Source organism: Rhipicephalus microplus, chromosome 8 (assembly GCF_043290135.1).
Source record: "Rhipicephalus microplus isolate Deutch F79 chromosome 8, USDA_Rmic, whole genome shotgun sequence".
Classification (NCBI taxonomy): Eukaryota; Metazoa; Arthropoda; class Arachnida; order Ixodida; family Ixodidae; genus Rhipicephalus; species Rhipicephalus microplus.
Window position 1 is genome coordinate 49904310 of NC_134707.1, and position 20665 is coordinate 49924974.

The window sequence follows — 20665 nt, forward strand, 5'->3', positions numbered from 1 at the left end:
GCATTTTTTTTCTCTGAGTCTAGGTGTGCAGTTCATCATGGTAAGCTAACCCTAGGGTTTGATTCGCCCTCACTCGTTTATCAAGAGAGCAAGTCAAGTTGTGGGGGCTAAATAGAAACCACGTTCCGAAAGCCAAAAATTGAGGCAAAGAATGGACTTCGGCGAAGAAATTCCCAGCACTGAATGCACAAACACCACGTGGTGTGTTACTTTCATTCTTGCTTGCTGATCCACGTAAAAGTGAACCAGAGGTGGCCACGTGTTTCATATCACATATACACTCTCATAGATAAAGGAACAAGAAACTTCTCACAGACCGGGACACAATGCTATCTGGGTACCATACATACGGACAAGTTAATCTGCATGTGCATGGGATTATTTCGGTATTGCTTCTCTGTGCTTTATTTGTAGTACGAAGAATCTCTACTGCGCATATCAACCTGTTGCAACATGTTCTTTCACCAGTCCTGATGTACTTACGTCAAACAGTTTTAATAATTATTGCTGTATGAGTCAACTGAGTCCTGCTTTTGCACAACATTGAATTTTCTCAATCTGTAATTACTATAACAACAATGCATCCTGTCTATCAATAGTGAATTTTAGCCTATGCACACAAGTCCTTGGTAGATCCCTCGTGGATATCATGCCGGCGGCAAAGTGTCCTATTTGCACTCTAGGTTATGACAGCACCCCGTGTGCAAAGAAACTTTCGCCTACTACTGTGTCATAGCAAAGTGTTAACCAGGATGATTGGCCTGACTTACCAACCCAACAAGCTAACATCCAACATTCTCTCTTTGCATCCTTTTGGAACATCTTTGACCTTGGCAGCCACACTTTCGGTCAAACGTTCACTGTTAAGCATCGGATTGACACAGGCGATGCGGGTCCCATCCATCGGTGACCCCACCGCATTTCCCATACCGACCAACGCGTCATCCAACGGGAAGTCGACAAGACGATTTCTTGGAATATTATCAAGCCTTCCCGCAGTCCATGCATGTCCCCTGCTGTAGTTGTTAAAAAGAAGTACAACAGCTGGTAATTTGCGCCGATTATGGGCATTTAAAAGTGATGACGAAGAAGGACATCTACCTTTTGCCATGCATAAGCACTGCCTTGGATTGCCTTCACAGCGCGAAATATTTTTCTTCCGTCGACCTTCGCTCCGGATACTGGCAAATCGCCGTTGATGACACGGACCGTGAGAACACGACGTGGATTCCTTGGGATGGCCTTTACTAGTTTAAAGTGATGGTATTGGATCTACGCAATGTCCACTAGACTTACATAGTCATTACTGCATGTAAAATAAACATGCTAATTCCTATTTGAAAAGATCATGAACATACGGCCTTTTTGATGTTTGCCATGTATCACTCCCGTTACAAAATGACGAAAAAAACTATTCAGTTCATCCTGATCTTGAGTATTAGACATGCTTGATTGATATGAAGGGTTTAACGTCCCAAAACCACCTGACATGCTTCTACAGATAACGCAGTCGCCTCGGTACATTCCAAATTTAATTTGAGTGTCACCGATGGCCCCGCCGCGGTGGTCTAGTGGCTAAGGTACTCGGCTGCTGACCCGCAGGTCGCGGGTTCGTATCCAGGCTGCGGCAGCTGCATTTCAGATGGAGGCGGAAATGTTGTAGGCCAGTGTGCTCAGATTTGGGTGCACGTTAAAGAACCCCAGGAGGTCAAAAAAGCCGGAGCCCTCCACTACGGCGTCTCTCATAATCATATGGACGTTTTGGGATGTTAAACCCTGTTAAAAAAAGAAACAATTGGCTACACTTGATTGATTGATTGAATCAATCAATCAGTCAATCAATCAAGTGTAACCGATTGTTTTTTTTGTGATTTGTATTATTAAAATAAACAAAAGTTAACCAAGGATAAAACCATGTGGCCCCTTATACTGATGTGATATGCACCTTCGTGAGCAATATCAGCCCGAACACGCGAGTGCGTGGCAGATAGCCTCAAAACCGAGATAACGTGATACGTGGATAGCGCTGCCAAAACTGAGGGGAAATAAAGCTGTTCTTCTGACTGTTGGCCCTCCCGCGTGATCGTTAGTGCAACACGGCAACTGATCGCCTGCCATCGGCTTCTGGCAATGATAACACGAAAAAAAAGGCACCAAATACAAAACAACTGGAAGATTCTTATCAAAACTTTGCAAATACCACCTATAGATGGAATGAAAGCATGGCTTGTGCATCACGGCAAGCTACGTCACAGCCGACATCTTTGTAGCTGCCGCCGGACAGGGCACTGCAAGTTCTGACTTTGCGTGGTAATGTGAGCTAATATCACCGCTAGCAGGCACTTTCTAATGCCTCATAGATAATTCCATGTCTGCTAACTGTTTATGCCATGGGATATGACGTCGCTTTGTTTAGACTGGTGCGTTTCGCAGCACTGACGTGCCTACGCTTCCTCTCGTCGCACGACAGACATGGATTGCCAAGCCTGACGAACGTTTTAGTGGCCTGCTGGCGTGTTTGTTGGTGACTCGAGAAGGCCGTGTTTTTCTGTGTCCGTGAACCGAAGCTTGGATATGCGATTCACTCGGTGCACTGGATATCCGCAGTCAGTACGGCTGCAAATCCGAACGGTTCGCCCATACTGTGTGGTGAACTGTCGCGGCGAAGGGACCGAAGTTGCGTGTCTTCTCGTTTCTTAAGGACAACCGAAGAACGAAATGGGAGCGCGTCGTTCATCAAACTCACGTCGACATTCGTTTTCTTCGTGGCCCGAAGGTACGTGTATCCGCACTACTTATTTTTAAGTTGTTTGAATGGCACCAACTCATCTTCCGTTCTTGCTCTAAAATAAAGGTACCATGTGTGCTTTTGACTTGTTAGAGTAAGTCCTGGTATTTAAATGATAAACGCGCGTGGCAGTACGTTTTCAGAAGTGTTTTACTTCAGGGTCGGCAAATATTTTGCTACTTGCGATTAGCGCAGCTGACTTCTTACATTACGTCTGTTTACTTGGTTGAGAAAAATGGAACGAATGCTGTTACATAGCTTGGTGCATCAGTTTTGTGCAGATTTCTTTTTTCTCTCCGGTGTTTCGACCACTTAATTGCGGTATTATATTTTTTCGCCATTCTTCCCAGCACGTTAGCCTCATATGTTTCCTTGAAATTTAGATGCGTGTAGAGGCTTATGGTAAAGTGCTTTCTTAAATGGTTTTCAGGTGCGGGAGCTCTACGTCACGCTAGAATATTTATTAACCACTACCTAATATATCAACCCAAGAACTGGCAATGCAGTAAAAGCTACACGGTTTAATGTAGACCCAGTCGTAACATTTTTGCCAGACCCTATAGGAGCGACTACGCACCATTGTAAGGGGGCCAGAGCAAAATAGAAATGCCACTCCTTGTTTGTTTACTCATGTGTATTTTTTTCACTCTTTCAGTAGTCCTCACCCTCACATTGTGAAGTATAAAATGCTTGTGGCAGCAGCACACGCTGTCCTGAATGACTACATATTTGTGAGGAGACGTTTGAAATAGTACAAATGAAACTGCAGAAACTTTGCAAATCAGTAGGAACGGTTTCTCTGCATGTTTTATATTGTGTGTGGGTGTGTGTGCGTAACTAAAAAACGAATAACACTTACCGTACTTATATTGTCACTTTGCCGATTCATAAAATTTTGCTCCTATACATCGGCCACACGTTCGATAGTGCACATTCCTTTACTTGTAGGGAACTATACAAACGACGACGAAGCGGCAAGAAACGGCAAGCCACAGATTACATCAACGCAACTAAAAGATTACCATGCTAGTGAACCCCTACCTTTTCAGATCTTTAGTTTATAATTCGTAGTTATGTCTTTCAAAAACAAAAGATGGTTTGACCTCTTGCTCAGCAAACATTTTTGCTTTTTGGTAGTATTATTGTAAGCTAATTTTTCAGATTGGCTTCATTTTCAATTTCATTTAAGTATCCTGCCGCCCGGTTCTTGGCCCATCCCCCTTTGTGGGTAAGCGCCATCCATCAGAGGTCATCAGCATCAGCGTTGGTGCACATGCGCGACCCGAGCTTGCGTTTGTTTTGTATTTTCGGCCTGTTGGCGTTCCTCGCTCTTCTGGCGTTCCTCGGCCTTCCAGTAGGTCTGTACGTAAATAAACTGCGTGAAATCTGGTGGAGGTGTGTGGACTCCCGTACAAACCTGGAACTTCGCTCCCGTAAGCTTCCCCCTCTACGTGACACGAACATGGCCACCGAGACGCCTCTCCAGGTGGGACCTTCGACCGTCCATGTCACTTGCGGCGCCGTGTATCCTCAACGAGATCCTCCTATCTTCACGGGCTCCACTGAGTCGGACGTCGAAGATTGGTTGGCTAGGTACGACAAAGTCGGCGCAAGTAACAAATGGGACGACCCAAGAAAGCTGGGCTACGTCACGTTCTACCTTGCGGACACCGCGCGACTGTGGTTTAATAACCACGCAGGTGACACTACGTGGTCTGCATTCAAGACTGCTATTACGGACGTCTTTGGACGACCTGCGGCACGCAAGCTTCAAGCCGAGCACCGTTTACGTCACCGTGCGCAGCAACCAGGCGAGACCTACACGGGCTACATTGAAGATGTGTTGCATCTATGCAACCGCAAACTCTACCATGCCTGAGGAAGAAAAAATCAGGCACATTTTGAAAGGCAATGACGACGGCGCCTTTCAGATGTTCCTCGCGAGCAATTCCCCCACAATTGCTGTCCTCGTTTCCCTCTGTCAAAGCTTCGGTGAATTGCGTAGGCAGCGCGGAATTGCTCGTCAAGCCCTCACGACGCCAGACACACTCGCAAGCTTGCACCTAGCTGCCCATCCTATCGATCAGCAGCCGCTGCTTTCGACAGTCAAGGACTTCGTACGCGAATAGGTAGCGCTCCAGCTGTCACTGCTGCCACTGACACATGAGCCCGCGCAAGCTTTGGCACCGGACCTTCAACACGTCATTCGGACCCAAGTCGCTGAGGCCCTTCCGCCGATGCATCAGCAACCACCAGTCACTACGCCTCTCACGTACGCCGCCATCGCTGCTCGGCCTACGCAACAGCGTATGCCATATGCTCAGCCTGCCACGCCACCCGATGTCGGGCCTACAACCCCAATTTCTGCGCCGTATTCCTACGCGAGATCTTCAGCTCCATTTTACCGTCGCTCAGACGCTTGGAGGACGCTGGATAATAGGCCCATCTGTTCCGCCTGTGGTATCGCTGGACACGTCGCCCGCCACTGTCGCCGAGATCCCCCTCCAGTTGACACCGTGGGCAGGCCAATGGCGTCATCGTCTAGGATGCCATCAAGGTACACCACTGACGGTCCTCGACCCTACGCAAACCATCGGTCACCATCGCCCCGACGACGCTCCCTGTCACCTATGCGTCGCCGACCTGCTACGGAAGAGGGAAACTGATCGCTGCAGCTCCGGAGGCAACATCTACGTACAATTCGAACTGCTTAAGGCCTCCATCTTTCTCGCCGCAAAAAGTTATTGACGTCAATGTTGAGGGGACCGCCGCACAAGCGCTTATCGACACAGGGGCCGCCGTTTCCATAATCTGTGAGACCTTATGCCGCAAGTTGAAAAAGGTGACGACGCCTCTTTCGGGCCTGATGCTCCACACGTTCGACTCGCAGTGCATAGAACCTACAGCTATGTGCACTAACACGTGTCATTATCCAAGGTGAACTTTATGCCGTTGAAATTTTTGTGCTGGCATCATGCTCCCACGATGTCATTCTTGGATGGAACTTTCTTTCGCGTCAGTGGGCCATCATAGATTGCTCACGTGCATAAGTTGCCCTTACACCACTGCCAACCTCTTGTTTGGTGGATTCTCTTTCTGAAGCGTACAAACTTGTCGTTGTTGCAGACACGGAGATAGCACCGAGAACATCCACCCTTGTAGCCCTGACCGGTACGGCCGCTCCTGCCGGAACTGTTTTGTTCACTCCGTCTGACGTATTTACCCGCCACCGTAGCCTACACCTGCCCTTTGCCGTACTCACCGTGGAATCCGGGGCTACCGCCATGCTCGTCGCGAACTCGCTATCGTCGCCAGTTACCTTACTTCGCGGAGAATGTTTGGGTAACATACAAGACGTTCACCTCTTGCGCCCTCTGGAGTTCGCCGAACACCCACCTCACCTCCAGCTCAATGCTATGGCGCCACCTGTGGCCACACTGCCCGCGCCAGACTCATTCCAGCCCTCTGTTGGCGCTGAGCTATCGCCGACACAAAGAAGGGAACTCTTGTCCCTTCTTCGAGAGTTCCGTTCTGCCTTCGATTGCGCTCAACCATCTTTGGGTCGCACAGCGAACATCACGCACCACATTGACACCGGTACTCATGCTCCCTTACGCCAATGACCATATCGAGTTTCAGCTGAAGAGCGCCGTATTATCAACAAACAAGTCGACGATATGCCCAAGCATGGTGTCATCCAGCCATCGCGTCCCCCGTTGTACTTGTGCGCAAAAAGGATGGGTCTATCCGATTCTGTGTTGACTACCACCGGCTCAATAAGATAACTCGGAAGGATGTGTACCCGTTGCCACGCATCGACGATGCTCTCGATTGCTTGCAAGGAGCAGAATATTTCTCCTCTTTAGATTTACGCTCAGAATATTGGCAAGTTCCAATGGCTGATCCTGACCGATCGAAGACTGCATTTGTAACACCTGATGGGCTGTATGAGTTTAACGTCACGCCGTTTGGACTCTGCAACGCCCCAGCTACCTTCGAACGCATGACGGACACCATCCTTCGCACCTCTGCTACCTAGACGACATCGTCGTTTTTTCTCGTGACTTTTCGACTCACCTTGTTTGTCTTCGCGCTATTCTCACGTGTCTCACCTCTGCCGGCCTTCAACTTAACACCAAGAAGTGCCATTTTGCCGCACGTCAGCTCACTATATATATATATACTGGGTCACATCGTCTGCAAAGAGGGTGTTCTCTCGGATCCGGCGAAACTCCGCGCCGTGGCCGACTATCCGAAGCCCAATTTCATCAAGACGCTTCGAAGTTTTATCGGCCTGTGCTCACACTCTCGTCGATTTGCGCGCAACTTCTCTTCCATAATCGCGCCTCTTACCAACCTGTTCACAACTTCCAAAGGCATTTCTGCTTGGTCAAAAGAGTGCGACGAATCCTTCACCGCGCTTCGGCAGTTATTATTATCACCTCCACTACTACATCATATTGACCCCGATGCGCCTACGGAGGTCCACACCGACGCCAGTGGTGTCGGTCTTGGTGCTGTATTGGCTCAACGAAAACCAGGATACCAAGAATACGAGGTCGCTTACGCGAGTCGAACCCTCAAGAAATCCGAGCGTAATTATTCCGTCATGCAGAAAGAGTGCCTCGCGATTGTCTGGGCTTTGACGAAGTTCCGCCCATAACTGTATAACCGCCCTTTCGAAGTCGTCACGGACCACCACGCGGTATGCTGGCTATCATCGCTCAAAGACCCGTCGGGGCGCCTTGGTCAGTGGGCACTTCGCCTACAGGAATACTACATTCGTGTTCATTCGACATTCGGCCGCAAGCACTCAGACGCTGATGTGCTATCCCGCTCGCCGCTACCAGCTGACCAAACCTCCTCGTCACCTTCTTCGGCTGTCATAACACCAATCGACTTCACAGACATGGCATCGGAACAACGCAAAGATGTGTGGATTTCCCAACTCCTCGCCTCTCTGACTGATCCGTTAGCTAATTTGGTCTCAAGAACTATCCGCCGTCAAGCCACACATTTCGCTATTCGAGACGACCTCCTCTATCGGCGGAATTACACGTCTGAAAATCGGAAGTGGCTGTTAGTAATACCCAAGCACATGCGCTCGGAAATCTGTACTGCTTTCCACAATGACCCGCAAAGCGCTCGCGCCAGTGCTCTCAAAACGTACAACCGTCTACGTCAGCGGTACTACTGGCGCGGCATGTACACATTTGTCCGCAAGTACGTACGTTCTTGTACTGCATGCCAGCGACGTTAAGTCCCACCTCAACGCCCTGCCGGTACACTTCAGCCTCTGCCTTGTCCAGCGCGTCCGTTTGACCGCGTCGGTATCGACTTATATGGACCACTTCCCACGTCGTCTTCGGGAAATAGGTGGATAATTGTTGGCGTGGACCACCTCACGCGTTACGCGGAGACAGCAGCACTACCGGCAGCAACCGCGAGGGAAGTTGCGTTTTTCATCGCACTCAACTTTGTTCTTTGCCATGGTGCTCCCCGCGAACTTTTGAGCGACTGGGGACGTGTTTTCTTGTCTGACGCCATTCAAGCGTTGCTCGCTCAGTGCAACATGGTTCATCGCATGATGACAGCATATCACCGCAGACGAATGGCCTCACAGAACAATTTAATCGCACTCTCGGTGATATGTTGACGATGTACACAGCTTCAGACTAGACCGATTGGGACACTGTCCTTCCATTTGTCATGTATGCGTACAACACCGCTACGCACGCGACAACAGGGTTCTCCCCCTTCTTTCTGTTGTACGGACACGACCCACCGTGCACGCTGGACACTATCCTCCCGTACACGCCCGACTCCTCCCCGCCGCGGTGGTCTAGTGGCTAAGGTACTCGGCTGCTGACCCGCAAGTCGCGGGTTCAAATCCCGGCCGCGGCGGCTGCATTTCCGATGGAGGCGGAAATGTTGTAGGCCCGTGTGCTCAGATTTGGGTGCACGTTAAAGTACCCCAGGTGGTCGAAATTTCCGGAGCCCTCCACTACGGCGTCTCTCATAATCAAATGGTGATTTTGGGACGTTAAACCCCACAAATCAATCAAATCAATCAACGCCCGACTCCTCTGAGTACACAGCAATTTCTGATGTTGCCAGGTGCGCAGAAGATTGCAGACGATTTGCCCTCACTGACAACCGAGCAACAAGGCCATTAGAAGCTACGGCATGACACCGACCGACATCTCTCTAATTTCACGACTGGTGCTCTCGTTTGGCTTTGGATTCCACCGAGCACTCCTGGCCTTTCGTCGAAATTACTGGCACGATACCACGGGCCCTACCGCATTCTCGCCCGTACGTCACCAGTCAATTATGAGATTGAGCCTTTGACACAGTCTCATGACTTACGCCGTCGTGGCCGAGAAATTGCGCATGTGAGTTGCCTGAAGCCGTATTACGACCCCGCTATAGTGACTACGCCTTAAGTCGCCAGGTTGGCTACGCTATTCACCGGGAGCCAATGTAGGGAACTATGCGAACGACGACGAAGCAGCAAGAAACGGCAAGCCACAGTGTTGGTGCACACGCGCGACCCGAGCTTGAGTTTGTTTTGTATTTTCGGCCTGTTGGCGTTCCTCGCTCTTCTGGCGTTCCTCGGCCTTCCAGTAGGACTGTACGTAAATAAACTGCGTGACATACTTTTTTTTTGTGGAAAGAAGTGGTTCACAGATAAATCTTCAAGCGCTTTCAAGAGTAAAGCATTACCTAAACCAGCGTGTTTTTTTGGCGCAAAAGGCAGAATTAAAAAAAGTTAAGCATGTAAAATTCGCCCCGAACGCTTTATCGTTTAGCGGGAGACAACGGTTACAATGTATTTACAGCCTCCCGTACACGCGCGCGCTCGGCCAAGACGAGTGACGTCACGGTGGCAGTGAGCAGGCCTGAAAATATTTTTCTAGGCGGCATTCCACTGACCCCTGTATTCTAGAACCGCCCTTCACTCAACGCTTCACCTTCACTTTAGAAAGCTGATGGAAGCGCCCTCTCCAGGCACGGCAAGTCACTGCATATGGGCGATGATGTGGTGCGATTCTCGAGCAGCGCAGCGTCAATTTCAGCCGAGCAGCGGCGCAGTGCTCGACCCTGTCAAGTGACGGGTGAAAGTCGAGTCGAGGATCGATTGTGAACGCGGGGGTGACACGCTGTAAGCTGCGTTTTGCAACAACGATATCGAGGCGGGAAATGTGAACAGCTAACGGAAAAACACCGCCACTACCGCCTTGTTTCCGACAGCGGCCGCCGCATGCGGTTCAGCTGATGCAGGATTCGAGGCTATTCTGCACGCACTCGAGTGTTCCAGCTTACATTGCTCACGGTAGTACAGTCGTTTTCACAATTAGGGCAAATCTAGTAGCTCGTGGCACCCCGATTCGGCCATTTTGTGGTCAGAACGGCAGTCGCCCGCTGGCAGTAGCTCGCGCGTGCACGGGTGCTTGAGGGGCGTGGTTGAACCACGCCCACGTGGTTGATGACGTGGTTGAACCACGCCCACGTGGTTGTAGACGTGGTTGAACCACGTCATCGGTTACGGCGGCGCTTGCTCGCCGCATTGTCGGGCAGCGCGCAAATTTTATCGTTACTGCAGGAACTCAGCCAATGCGTCTCTAATCGTCTCTAATCGTCAAGACCATTCAAGAAAAATATTATAATACCGTTACAAAACCCACTCTTTCGGTAGTTCTTTTTTCGTAAAAACAATACAGGAATGGAACCGTCTACCGGATGATCTCCTCAATGAAACTGATAATGAATCCTTTTTTTCTTTATTGTAACAACAATCACTGCCACTAAGAATGGTTTGCTGTCTCGAAGCGTGTGGGTGTTTACAAATGCATGACTGTGACGTTGTTTCACTCACCAATATTCGAGTGTTTTTTTTTCTTTCTTGCCTTAAAATATTTTCAGTGCTGTTTTATTTGTTGAACGTATTGTTTCGATTGAAAACTATGTAGTCAAATTATTGTGTGTACCTCCCCTACGTAACGCCTAACGGCGATGTAGGTGCAATGTAAATAAAAATAAATAAATAATGCTGCTAATCGCGTACTGTATGCCTCAATGTCGTCTATAACGACTGCCGTCATCACTGCCGCTTCGAGACATGGGAAGTTATTAAGTGAAGTTGGAAGCGTCAGGCGTGCATCTCGGCGCCGCCGAGCGAGTGCTGCCTAATCGAATAAAATGTCGTAGAGACAAAGAGCGTTCAGGTTGTTAACACACACCAATCCCGAATTCCTTTTCGTTTGTTTTATTGTAATGAAGGCGCACAGCTGCACGACAGCCACTGTAGAGTGCTCCGTCTTTCTTTAGCCGGAAATAAGTATGCACACACACTGCGTGCGCATTATGGTCTTTCACTTTGCGGCATACTGTGGCGCACAAATAAAGAAGAAATATACGTGAGCGCGCTCAGCACAATGACGTTTCGAAAGAGCAAACAACGTATGCCATCAAATATTTTGTTTCTAGAACCACATTATCGCCAATGATGGCTTAGAGGTTGGTATCTCAAAACGTTTAGTGCAGAATATTAGCATTTAATTCCCCACACAGTGATGAAGTTGGCAGCATAGAGAAACATACTATATAAAGAGTGGCCATTCGAGCCTCTTCGCGGCCCAGCAAGATAGGCTTTGACCAACCGCTAGAGGGCGCGCCCATGCTCGCTTCCGCTGACGCGTGACAAGTCACCCCGGAAAAGAAGACACAAACCCAAAAGTTGGTGTGATGAGGAAGTTAAGAGAGCCATAGCAAAACGTCAGGAAGCCTCTAGGGAACACAGACATGCTAAGCAGCGGGGTGAACCGACAGATGATGTGGAAAGAAAATGGGCAACCTTTCTAAGCTGTAGAAGGGATGCATCCCTTCTGATCAATGAAAAGATTAGAAGGAAGGGAGCTCAGTGGCTGGCAGAAGAACATAAAAAAGATAGAAAGGCAGCTGCGAAATTTTGGAACCATCTAAACTCCCTAAGAAATGAGACGAGCCTAGAGCAGAACTTTATAACTACAGCCCAAGGTGCTAGGCTAGAAGGGGACAAAGCTATTGAATATATAAGAACAAGGGTGACAGAAAAATTTCAACAAAGAAGTACTTTATGCACCACAATAGACAAAGACGAATCAAGTGGTGCAATGGCTCCATTTTCACAACAAGAGTGGGAAAGGGCTGAGAAAAAAGTTCCTAGTAGTACATCAACAGGCCCAGATGGCATTCCAATTAGGCTGATAAAAACATTAGGTCCGAAGTCTAAGCAGGCTCTGAGAGAGGCAGTGAGTACAATAATAATCGATGGTGAAGTTCCCGATGGATGGAAACTTAGCAGGATGAGCATGATCTATAAAGGAAAGGGGGACAAAGCTGACATAAACAACTACCGTCCTATAACAGTGACATCAGTGGTCTACAGGCTGGCGATGCAGATTATAAAGGAAAGACTGCAGGCGTGGATAGAAGATAAGGGGCTGCTGGGGGAACTGCAGAATGGGTTTCGGAAACAGAGGAGGTTGGAAGACAATCTGTTCTCACTGACGCAGTGCATCGAAATAGCAGAAAAAGAACACAGGCCCCTGTGGCTAGCATTTTTGGATATCAAGGGAGCGTACGATAGCGTGGTTTAAGAGGAATTGTGGGGAATACTGGACACACTAGGCGTGGAACATGTAGTCACTAATCTTTTGAAGGGTGTCTATAAAGGTAACAAGGTAGTTATAAAGTGGGAAAAACAGGTATCCAAGCCTGCAGAAGTAAAACGGGGGCTTAGGCAGGGGTGCCCCCTGTCACCTTTATTATTCATGATGTACCTACAAGGATTAGAGGCAAAATTAGAGGGAAGTGGACTGGGCTTCAACCTCTCTTTAGTCAAACAAGGAAAACTTATTGATCATGCACTACCAGCATTAATTTACGCAGATGATATAGTGCTAATGGCCAACAACAAGGAAAATTTGCAGAGATTGATGGACATCTGCGGTAATGAGGGAGATAGGTTAGATTTTAGATTCAGTAGGGAAAAATCAGCAGTCATGATTTTCAATGACAACGAAGGTAGTGAGCTTAGAATACAGGGGGTCACGCTAGAGATAACAGATAAATACAAATATTTGGGCGTATGGATAAGCAATGGGACCGAGTATCTGAAGGAACACGAAATATACGTGACGACTAAAGGTAACAGGAATGCAGCAGTCATGAAAAATAGGGCACTGTGGAATTACAATAGGTATGATGTTGTGAGAGGAATATGGAAAGGGGTCATGGTTCCTGGGCTGACGTTCAGCAATGCGGTCTTGTGCATGAGATCAGAAGTTCAAGCAAGATTAGAAATTAAGCAACGTGGAATAGGTAGGCTTGCTTTAGGAGCTCACGGGAATACACCAAATCAGGGAGTACAAGGTGATATGGGATGGACATCATTTGAGGGCAGGGAAGCTAGCAGCAAGATGAAATTTGAGAAGCGATTGAGAGAAATGGGGGAAGAGCGTTGGGCTAGGAAGGTTTTCAGCTACTTGTACATGAAGAATGTCGATACAAAATGGAGGAAGCGAACCAGGAAGTTGACTGGTAAATACTTAGAAAACAGCAGGTGGCCAAACCAAAAGGAACTATCGGTTAAGAAAAAAGTGAAGGAAACGGAGACTGACATGTGGAGAATGGGCATGATTAAGAAGTCCGCACTAGAGATCTATCGAACTTTTAAGCAGGAAATTGCCAAGGAAAGGATCTATGATAATACTCGGGGTAGTTCTCTACTGTTTGAGGCCAGGACGGGAGTACTGCGAACCAAGACATATCGGGCCAAATACGATGGGGTCGACACAGTATGCAGTGCGTGTGGAGAGGAAGAAGAAACTGCCGAACACTTGATAATGTTCTGTAAAGGGCTTCGCCCTATAGTTCAGGATGATGGCGCAGAGTTTTTCAAAGCACTGGGATTTAGGGACAGCGAGGGCAAAATAGACTTTAAGCGGGTAGACTTAACTAGAAGGAGGTTATCTGATTGGTGGCTAAAGTCAAGGCACGAGTGAAAATTGAACCGAGTACGAATCCTCAACTTCATTATTTAAAGGAAAAAAAAAGATAAATGTAATGGTTAGTTCACTAAGTATCACGGCTAGGTGGCGTTAGCCGCCGCCCGATTTAAAGGGTACGGCCACATCCATCCATCCATCCATCCATCCGCTCTTCTGTCATGGCATATAATAGCAGCCTCAGGAGGTCAATAAAAACATAAGTTTGGCATCAAATTTTTCCAAAGAAGAAACTTTATTGATTTGTACAATTTTCCACATCCGCTTTAAAACGTGTCTCACTAAAGACGCCTAATGCTTGACCACAAAAAACAGTAAATTTTGACAGGAAGGTGTATTTTTTCTGCATTTATTTTGCGCAAAGGGTATAAATTCATGTTGTTTAGATGTGCTGTAGATGTTTTTCATTTCAGCACGGATGGATTTGTAGCCTAGTGGTAAGGACATTCGTTTACGGAGGGTACGGGTTCAGTACCACTGTCTGAAAAAAAGTTTTGTTATTTTCTTAATACAAAATACAATATCGGGTCTGACCAGCCACTCGCGGCGCTGAAAGCAGCGCAGTAGCTGGGCCGCAGGGCCCTACGGGAGTGTCCACTCGTTATGTGAGTATGCTTCTTTACTTCGGCAGGCTGCACACAATGCGGCCAGCGCGCACCACCGTCGTAGACGATGCGGTCCTACACCACGTTTTTTTTTTTTTTGAGCATCTGCGCATGCACGATTTACGTGCTGGAAGACGTAAAGCAAGAGCCGCTTGCATAGATAAAAAGACAAAATATTTGAATACGGCGAGAATTACTGATGCTGCACCATTCAGGCAAATGCGAAGAACATGGTGGCCGTGGTCACAGACCAAAAAGGAAACGTCACAAGTTGTGCCTCCATAGCCCAAGCCTCTATCACAGAAGCGGAGGAGATAGCGATCGCGCTGGCAATCAAGGAGGGCAGGGAGCGAAAAGCCCCAATGACAATATTCACAGAATCGAAGGCTGCATGTAGAAATTACGATAAAGGTAGAATATGTATGAAGGCCTTCCGAATTCTAACTGAAGCTCAAAAAGACTTGCCGATTGAATACACCCAAACCATTATCTGGGCGCCAGGGCACGAGGGCGTCATCGGGAATCAGTTTGCAGATGAGGCGGCTCGAGGCTTCACAAATCACTGAGCTTCCTTGCACACAGCAATAGAGGATTCAACGCCCCTAGACCCTAACTTTGGTACAATTCTCCAGTAGTACGGGGACAATAGAAAACTGTATCCAGCACCGCATAAGAAACTCACAGCAATGGAATCGGTGGCACTACGCAAAATCCGAACACATACACGAACTTGCGGAGGTTGCATGTATTCTACCCCACAGCATACAAAGATATATGTCCGTGGTGTGGGGCCACACCAACTGTTTCACATCACGTGGGAGGGTACGCATCACAATGGAGAACACCACAACATGAACAACACAAAGGAACAATGGGAGGCACTGCTGTCCTGCTCGGCCATTGTTGATCTGCGCTGGCTGGTCCAACGGGTAGAGGTGATGGCTAGGACCAGCGGAGCCCTGGAATAGGGGCCCGACCTTTTGGAATGCTCCGCGTTATGCGCAAATAAAGTTTTCTCTCTCTCTTTCTCTTTCTCTCTGCGCATGCACGAACTCCTGCCCGCGCGCGGCTGCAGCGCTGGCTGCATCGTGATGAGATGCGCTCCGAGATTTCCCCTAAGTGCGAAACAGACCGCACGTCAGATGACTTGGCATGGTTAAACGTGACCAGTTTTGAGCACGACAGTGAATAATCTGCTGTCCAATTAACCAGCTCAGAAGTGTAGCATGGCAAACCATGTCAAGGACCTTCGAAAAGCCAATTAATATGGTGTAAACCTGTCTTCGGTCGTTGCGAGAAGAAGCAATTTCGTGCGTAAATTGAAATGACTTTTTAACAGTAGAATATGCAGCACGTAAGCCGTGCTGTGATTGTATATTGTGGGCATTTAGGTATTCTACAATATTATACAATCTATTTGGTAATGATAATGTAGCGACGTCGAAGCACCAGGCCTATTACAATAAACGTTTTTATTAAAGGGGGCGAACATGTGCCTAAAGCTGAAAGTGATTGCTGTCGTAGAGCTGCGTGTTAGTCGAGTACCAAAGACGTAGTTCAGCCGACTTCTTTACTCTCCGCGAGAAGCACCGAACGCTCGGCATGCACCTACGAGGGGCTCGTTCCAATGTGCGTGCATGTCCAGTGCGGGTGGTGATGGTCGCGTTATTTCAAAGCGGGCAGGATGTCGTGACAATAAGCACCAAAAGTCTATGGACGGATGCACGAACGGTTCACCCCACTGATCATCATTTACTATGTTGATATGCTGAGATTTTTTCATAAGTGTAGCGAAGGCATTGCTAAAATAATAGTTCCTAGCTTCTTTATTTTTAGCTACGAGTTTGTTTTCGAATGCATTAAATAAAAAAATCATTATCATTGCACTTGGAATGACAGTTTTCACGTAAGCGTTTTATGCTACGAGTGCAATGAATTATATTTTTAAAGCACCGTGCATGGGTGTCTTGGGTTCCATATATACTATTATGAAGCACATGCTTTATTACGCATTCAAGAAAAATGCTACGAGACTTACGAAGGAGCGCATTTGCATCACAAAATTTGCTACAGCATTAAATTTTCCCGAACGATGTGGCTAAACCGTCCAGTACGGGAGTGTCAGCAACATTAGGAAAATTCAAAACTGTTTTGATCTGAGGTCTTCGAGGAGAGCAGGCTAAGTTTTAGGTGCGTTAGGCTGTAACTAAGTTTTTTTATGTGATCTACCGAAACTACGAAACGCTGGTGTATGTGAATACGGCTGCTCCCGGGAAAAGAGCTGTGTTTGTTCGTGTAGAAAGGCACACCAGCCATTTGCTACACCAGCCTGTTGATGATTGCGAGCACGCTAGTAGTCCAACCACGCCCGTACAATAAGAGTTCACAGTTGCGGATATATAGCCACGAGGTTTCCTACCTGAGTATCTCCTAACGCTCATTCGTCCAACAAAAGACTGGCATGACTTCTTTTCCGGTTAGGTGGCAATAGACGGCAAGCATCAGAGGTGGAATTAGGTTAGCGCATGTGCTCTCCATGAGATAGAGTTGGAGAGCTTGTTTCATCTATGCGTCAGCACTGTTGCTTGCTTGCGCTCGCGAGATTTTTTGGGCGGGAAGAGCATACAGTGTGCGTGCTAAAGTTCTTTAGCTGAACTTTACACGGAACATGACAACGAAGATCAAAGCATTTAGAGACGGTTCATAACACTCTTCTAGCAATGAAAATGTATACAAAAACCACTGAAATGGGGCCGGCGTTTTTTTTATGGAGAGCTGCGACGTCTTAGCTATAATGAATTCGTCCGTTGGAAAAAAAAATAATACGCAGCCTCTTCCTTCGGTATTGTTTTCCATTGGACTCCGCTACAATCCCTTCACTACCATTTTTTCACGCTGTATTTCTTCGACACTACGTCTTCATAAAGCGCGTGTGCAATATGCGAGCACTTAGCGTTGAGCCAGCTAATCAGGATTTAGAGCTTGTGGGCTACTCTCTCTCTCATTTCCGCTTGTGCAATCGGAAAGTCACAAAATGCAGCGAAATCAAAAAGTTCTTCGCGCGTGATAATGTGTGACGCGATGAAGAAAGGAGGAAGGGGGAGGGGTGAATGCTCGGCAAAACCTCGTAGAAAACAATCCCAACTGATATTACACGTATATTGATGATTCGATGGTATGCGGCCTATTCATGTCACGTGAACCAATATTCTAGCTTCACAAAGAGCTCCAAAAGAAAGAGAAACGCCAAGAGAAAATAACACGCTCGACTTTGAATCTTCAGAAACTGCTTTAGCACACAGAGGCCTCACGCACGTCGCCAAACCTTCCACGAGGCGCCATGTACCCATGATCGTCCCACCAAGACACCATTGTAGCTGGTTGGCGGGAGGCGTTCTGGAAACCACGGTGATGATGTAAGTTGTCGGTTGGGGCTGTGGTGCTCTTGATTGGGGCACATCATATAGCGCGGCATAAACGGCAGCACACATTGCATCGTATGGCGGCCAGGCGTTGCTAGCATGTGCCCTGGGCGGGTTAATAACATCACGTCGTCCAAGTTCCTCGCGTACGATTTGCCTGATCATCAAGGCAAGATCGCAGGATGATGTTGGAGGGACGTTGACACTTGCAATGGTGGCGACGTTGGCAAGTCTACTAAATTTGGGAGTAATGCGCCTAGCCTTCAGGGTCTGAAACGTGCGGCAGTGTTGAATTACGCCCGCTACAGACGCCAAGGTGTCCTTGCCAATGAGGAAACTGTAGACATCCTCAGCAACCCCTTTGAGGAGATGCCCTACCTTGTCAACTTCTTGCATGCGTGGGTCTACAGACTGGCACAATTTCAGAATCTCTTCAATATACGTTGTGCATGTTTCACCGGGGACTTGAGCACGCTGCATCAAAGTTTGCTCAGCACACTTCATCTTCACCAATGGTTCCCCGGAGCAGCTCGCTATTTCATTCTCAAACGCTTCCCAGGTTGTTATTGTTTCTTCGTGGTTATTCGTCGACATCTTCTCCAACCCTCCCAGAGAAGCTTCGTGGTAGCATGTGTCGGGGCCACGTAGCGCCAGAAGAAGAGTGTGTGGTGTCGCCGTCAGCAACCGGATCCATAGAGAGCGATGGTAGACCAGCCAGTCGGTGGCTTCGGCGTAGTTCTTGCGGTAGCGCTTCTGTGATCGTTCGCCTGGGATCACTGCGCTGTACCCCGCACCTTCCACCAATATTGTCACGGTGAGATGCCTTTATTTACGAGAGATGATGAAGGCCAGAGTCCAGGGATGAGGTAGATCACCGCTAGCACCAACCTCATTCTCCTCTGCTTCCACGCGTCCCCTCAGTATCGTAGCAATATTCTTACCGAGTCGAATCGACAACTCGTGTGATACGCATGCAACTACGAGACGGCGTTTCTGTAGGTCAACTGCCGCATAAAATGCGTATTGGGAATACTATGGAACTGGTCGTAATGCCAGGAAGACTTCCTTTGTGCTTGCGGTGCTGAGGCAGGGGGCACATGCGATCTGATGCAGCGTTCCAAGGCGCAGTGAATGCTTCTTCTAAAAGCGAACCATTTCTTAGCGTACTTCGGTGACTTTGAGCGTATCTATCTACCTATCTAATTTCTGATGGAGACGGAAATGTTGTAGGCCCGTGTACTCAGATTTGGGTGCACGTTAAAGAACCCCAGGTGGTCAAAATTTCCGGAGCCCTTCACTACGGCGTCTCTCATAATCATATGGTAGTTTTGGGACGTTAAACCCCACAAATCTATCTATCTATCTATCTATCTATCTATCTATCTATCTATCTATCTATCTATCTATCTATCTATCTATGTATCTATGTATGTATGTATGTATGTATGTATGTATGTATGTATGTATGTATGTATGTATGTATGTATGTATGTATGTATGTATGTATGTATGTATGTATGTATGTATGTATGTATGTATGTATGTATGTATGTATGTATGTATGTATGTATGTATGTATGTATGTATGTATGTATGTATGTATGTATGTATGTATGTATGTATGTATGTATGTATGTATGTATGTATGTATGTATGTATGTATGTATGTATGTATGTATGTATGTATGTATGTATGTATGTATGTATGTATGTATGTATGTATGTATGTATGTATGTATGTATGTAGGTAGGTAGGTAGGTAGGTAGGTAGGTAGGTAGGTAGGTAGGTAGGTAGGTAGGTAGGTAGGTAGGTAGGTAGGTAGGTATGTATGTAGGTATGTAGGTAGGCATGTAGGTAGGCATGTAGGTAGGCATGTAGGTAGGTAGGTAGGTAGGTAGGTAGGTAGGTAGGTAGGTAGGTAGGTAGGTAGGTAGGTAGGTAGGTAGGTAGGTAGGTATGTAGGTATGTATGTATGTATGTATGTATGTACGCATGCATGCATGCATGCATGTATGTCTATCTATATATGTGTATCTATCTATATATGTCTATCTAGCCACCTACGACTTTTAGCTCTTCTTTCCGTTTCCATAACGGTATCAGTACCAAACTTGGCATGGCATAACTTGACATGGCATGACTGTAGGACGACCGTATTTTACTAGTCAAAACATAACATCATGCCATGTATGTCGTGAATGTCATAATATACATTTCATGGTCCTGCTGATCTTGCGGTGGTTTCGTTAACATGACATGTTGAAAAACTGGTATGCTAGGCCATGATCGCATGGCGAACGCAAGCGACAGACCCTAACATGAAAATCATGATTTGAGTATCATGCAGCAACATGACATGTCATGCTCATGTTGCGCTCGCAGCCATTTTGCTCGCGTCACATATACCAAATTTTGTATTACGGTACGTAAATGGATGACGAATGAATATGACTGGTCCAAACTTGATAATCATGAGATGCGTGTCATGTGACAACATCACTACATTCCACGCTCATGGTGCGCTGGTGGTTGTTCCGCTAGCTTCATTTATACCAAATTCGGTATTACGGGACCTGAATGGATGACAAAGGTATGGGACTGGTGCAAACATGATAAACATGAGATGCGGTACATGTAAGAACATGACTACATGCTTCGCTCATGATGCGCTCGCGGTCGTTTCGCTAGCTTCACAAGCACCATATTCGGTATTATGTGACGCGAACGGTCGACGTGGGTAAATGACACATCCAAACATGAGAATCACGACTTGCGTGTTACGTAACAACATGGCTACA

At 47.3% G+C, this 20665-nt stretch overlaps 1 protein-coding gene across 2 annotated transcripts in view; it reads left to right on the plus strand.

Moving 5' to 3' along the window:
* Positions 1-1766: 1766 nt before the first annotated feature.
* Positions 1767-20665, plus strand: part of LOC119164453 (uncharacterized) — a 105416-nt gene continuing 86517 nt past the window's right edge. For both annotated transcript variants that reach the window (XM_037416642.2, XM_075871766.1), the window contains exon 1: positions 1767-2776. The gene's annotated coding sequence lies outside the window, so the exon portion shown is untranslated. The remainder of the gene's footprint in view (positions 2777-20665) is intronic.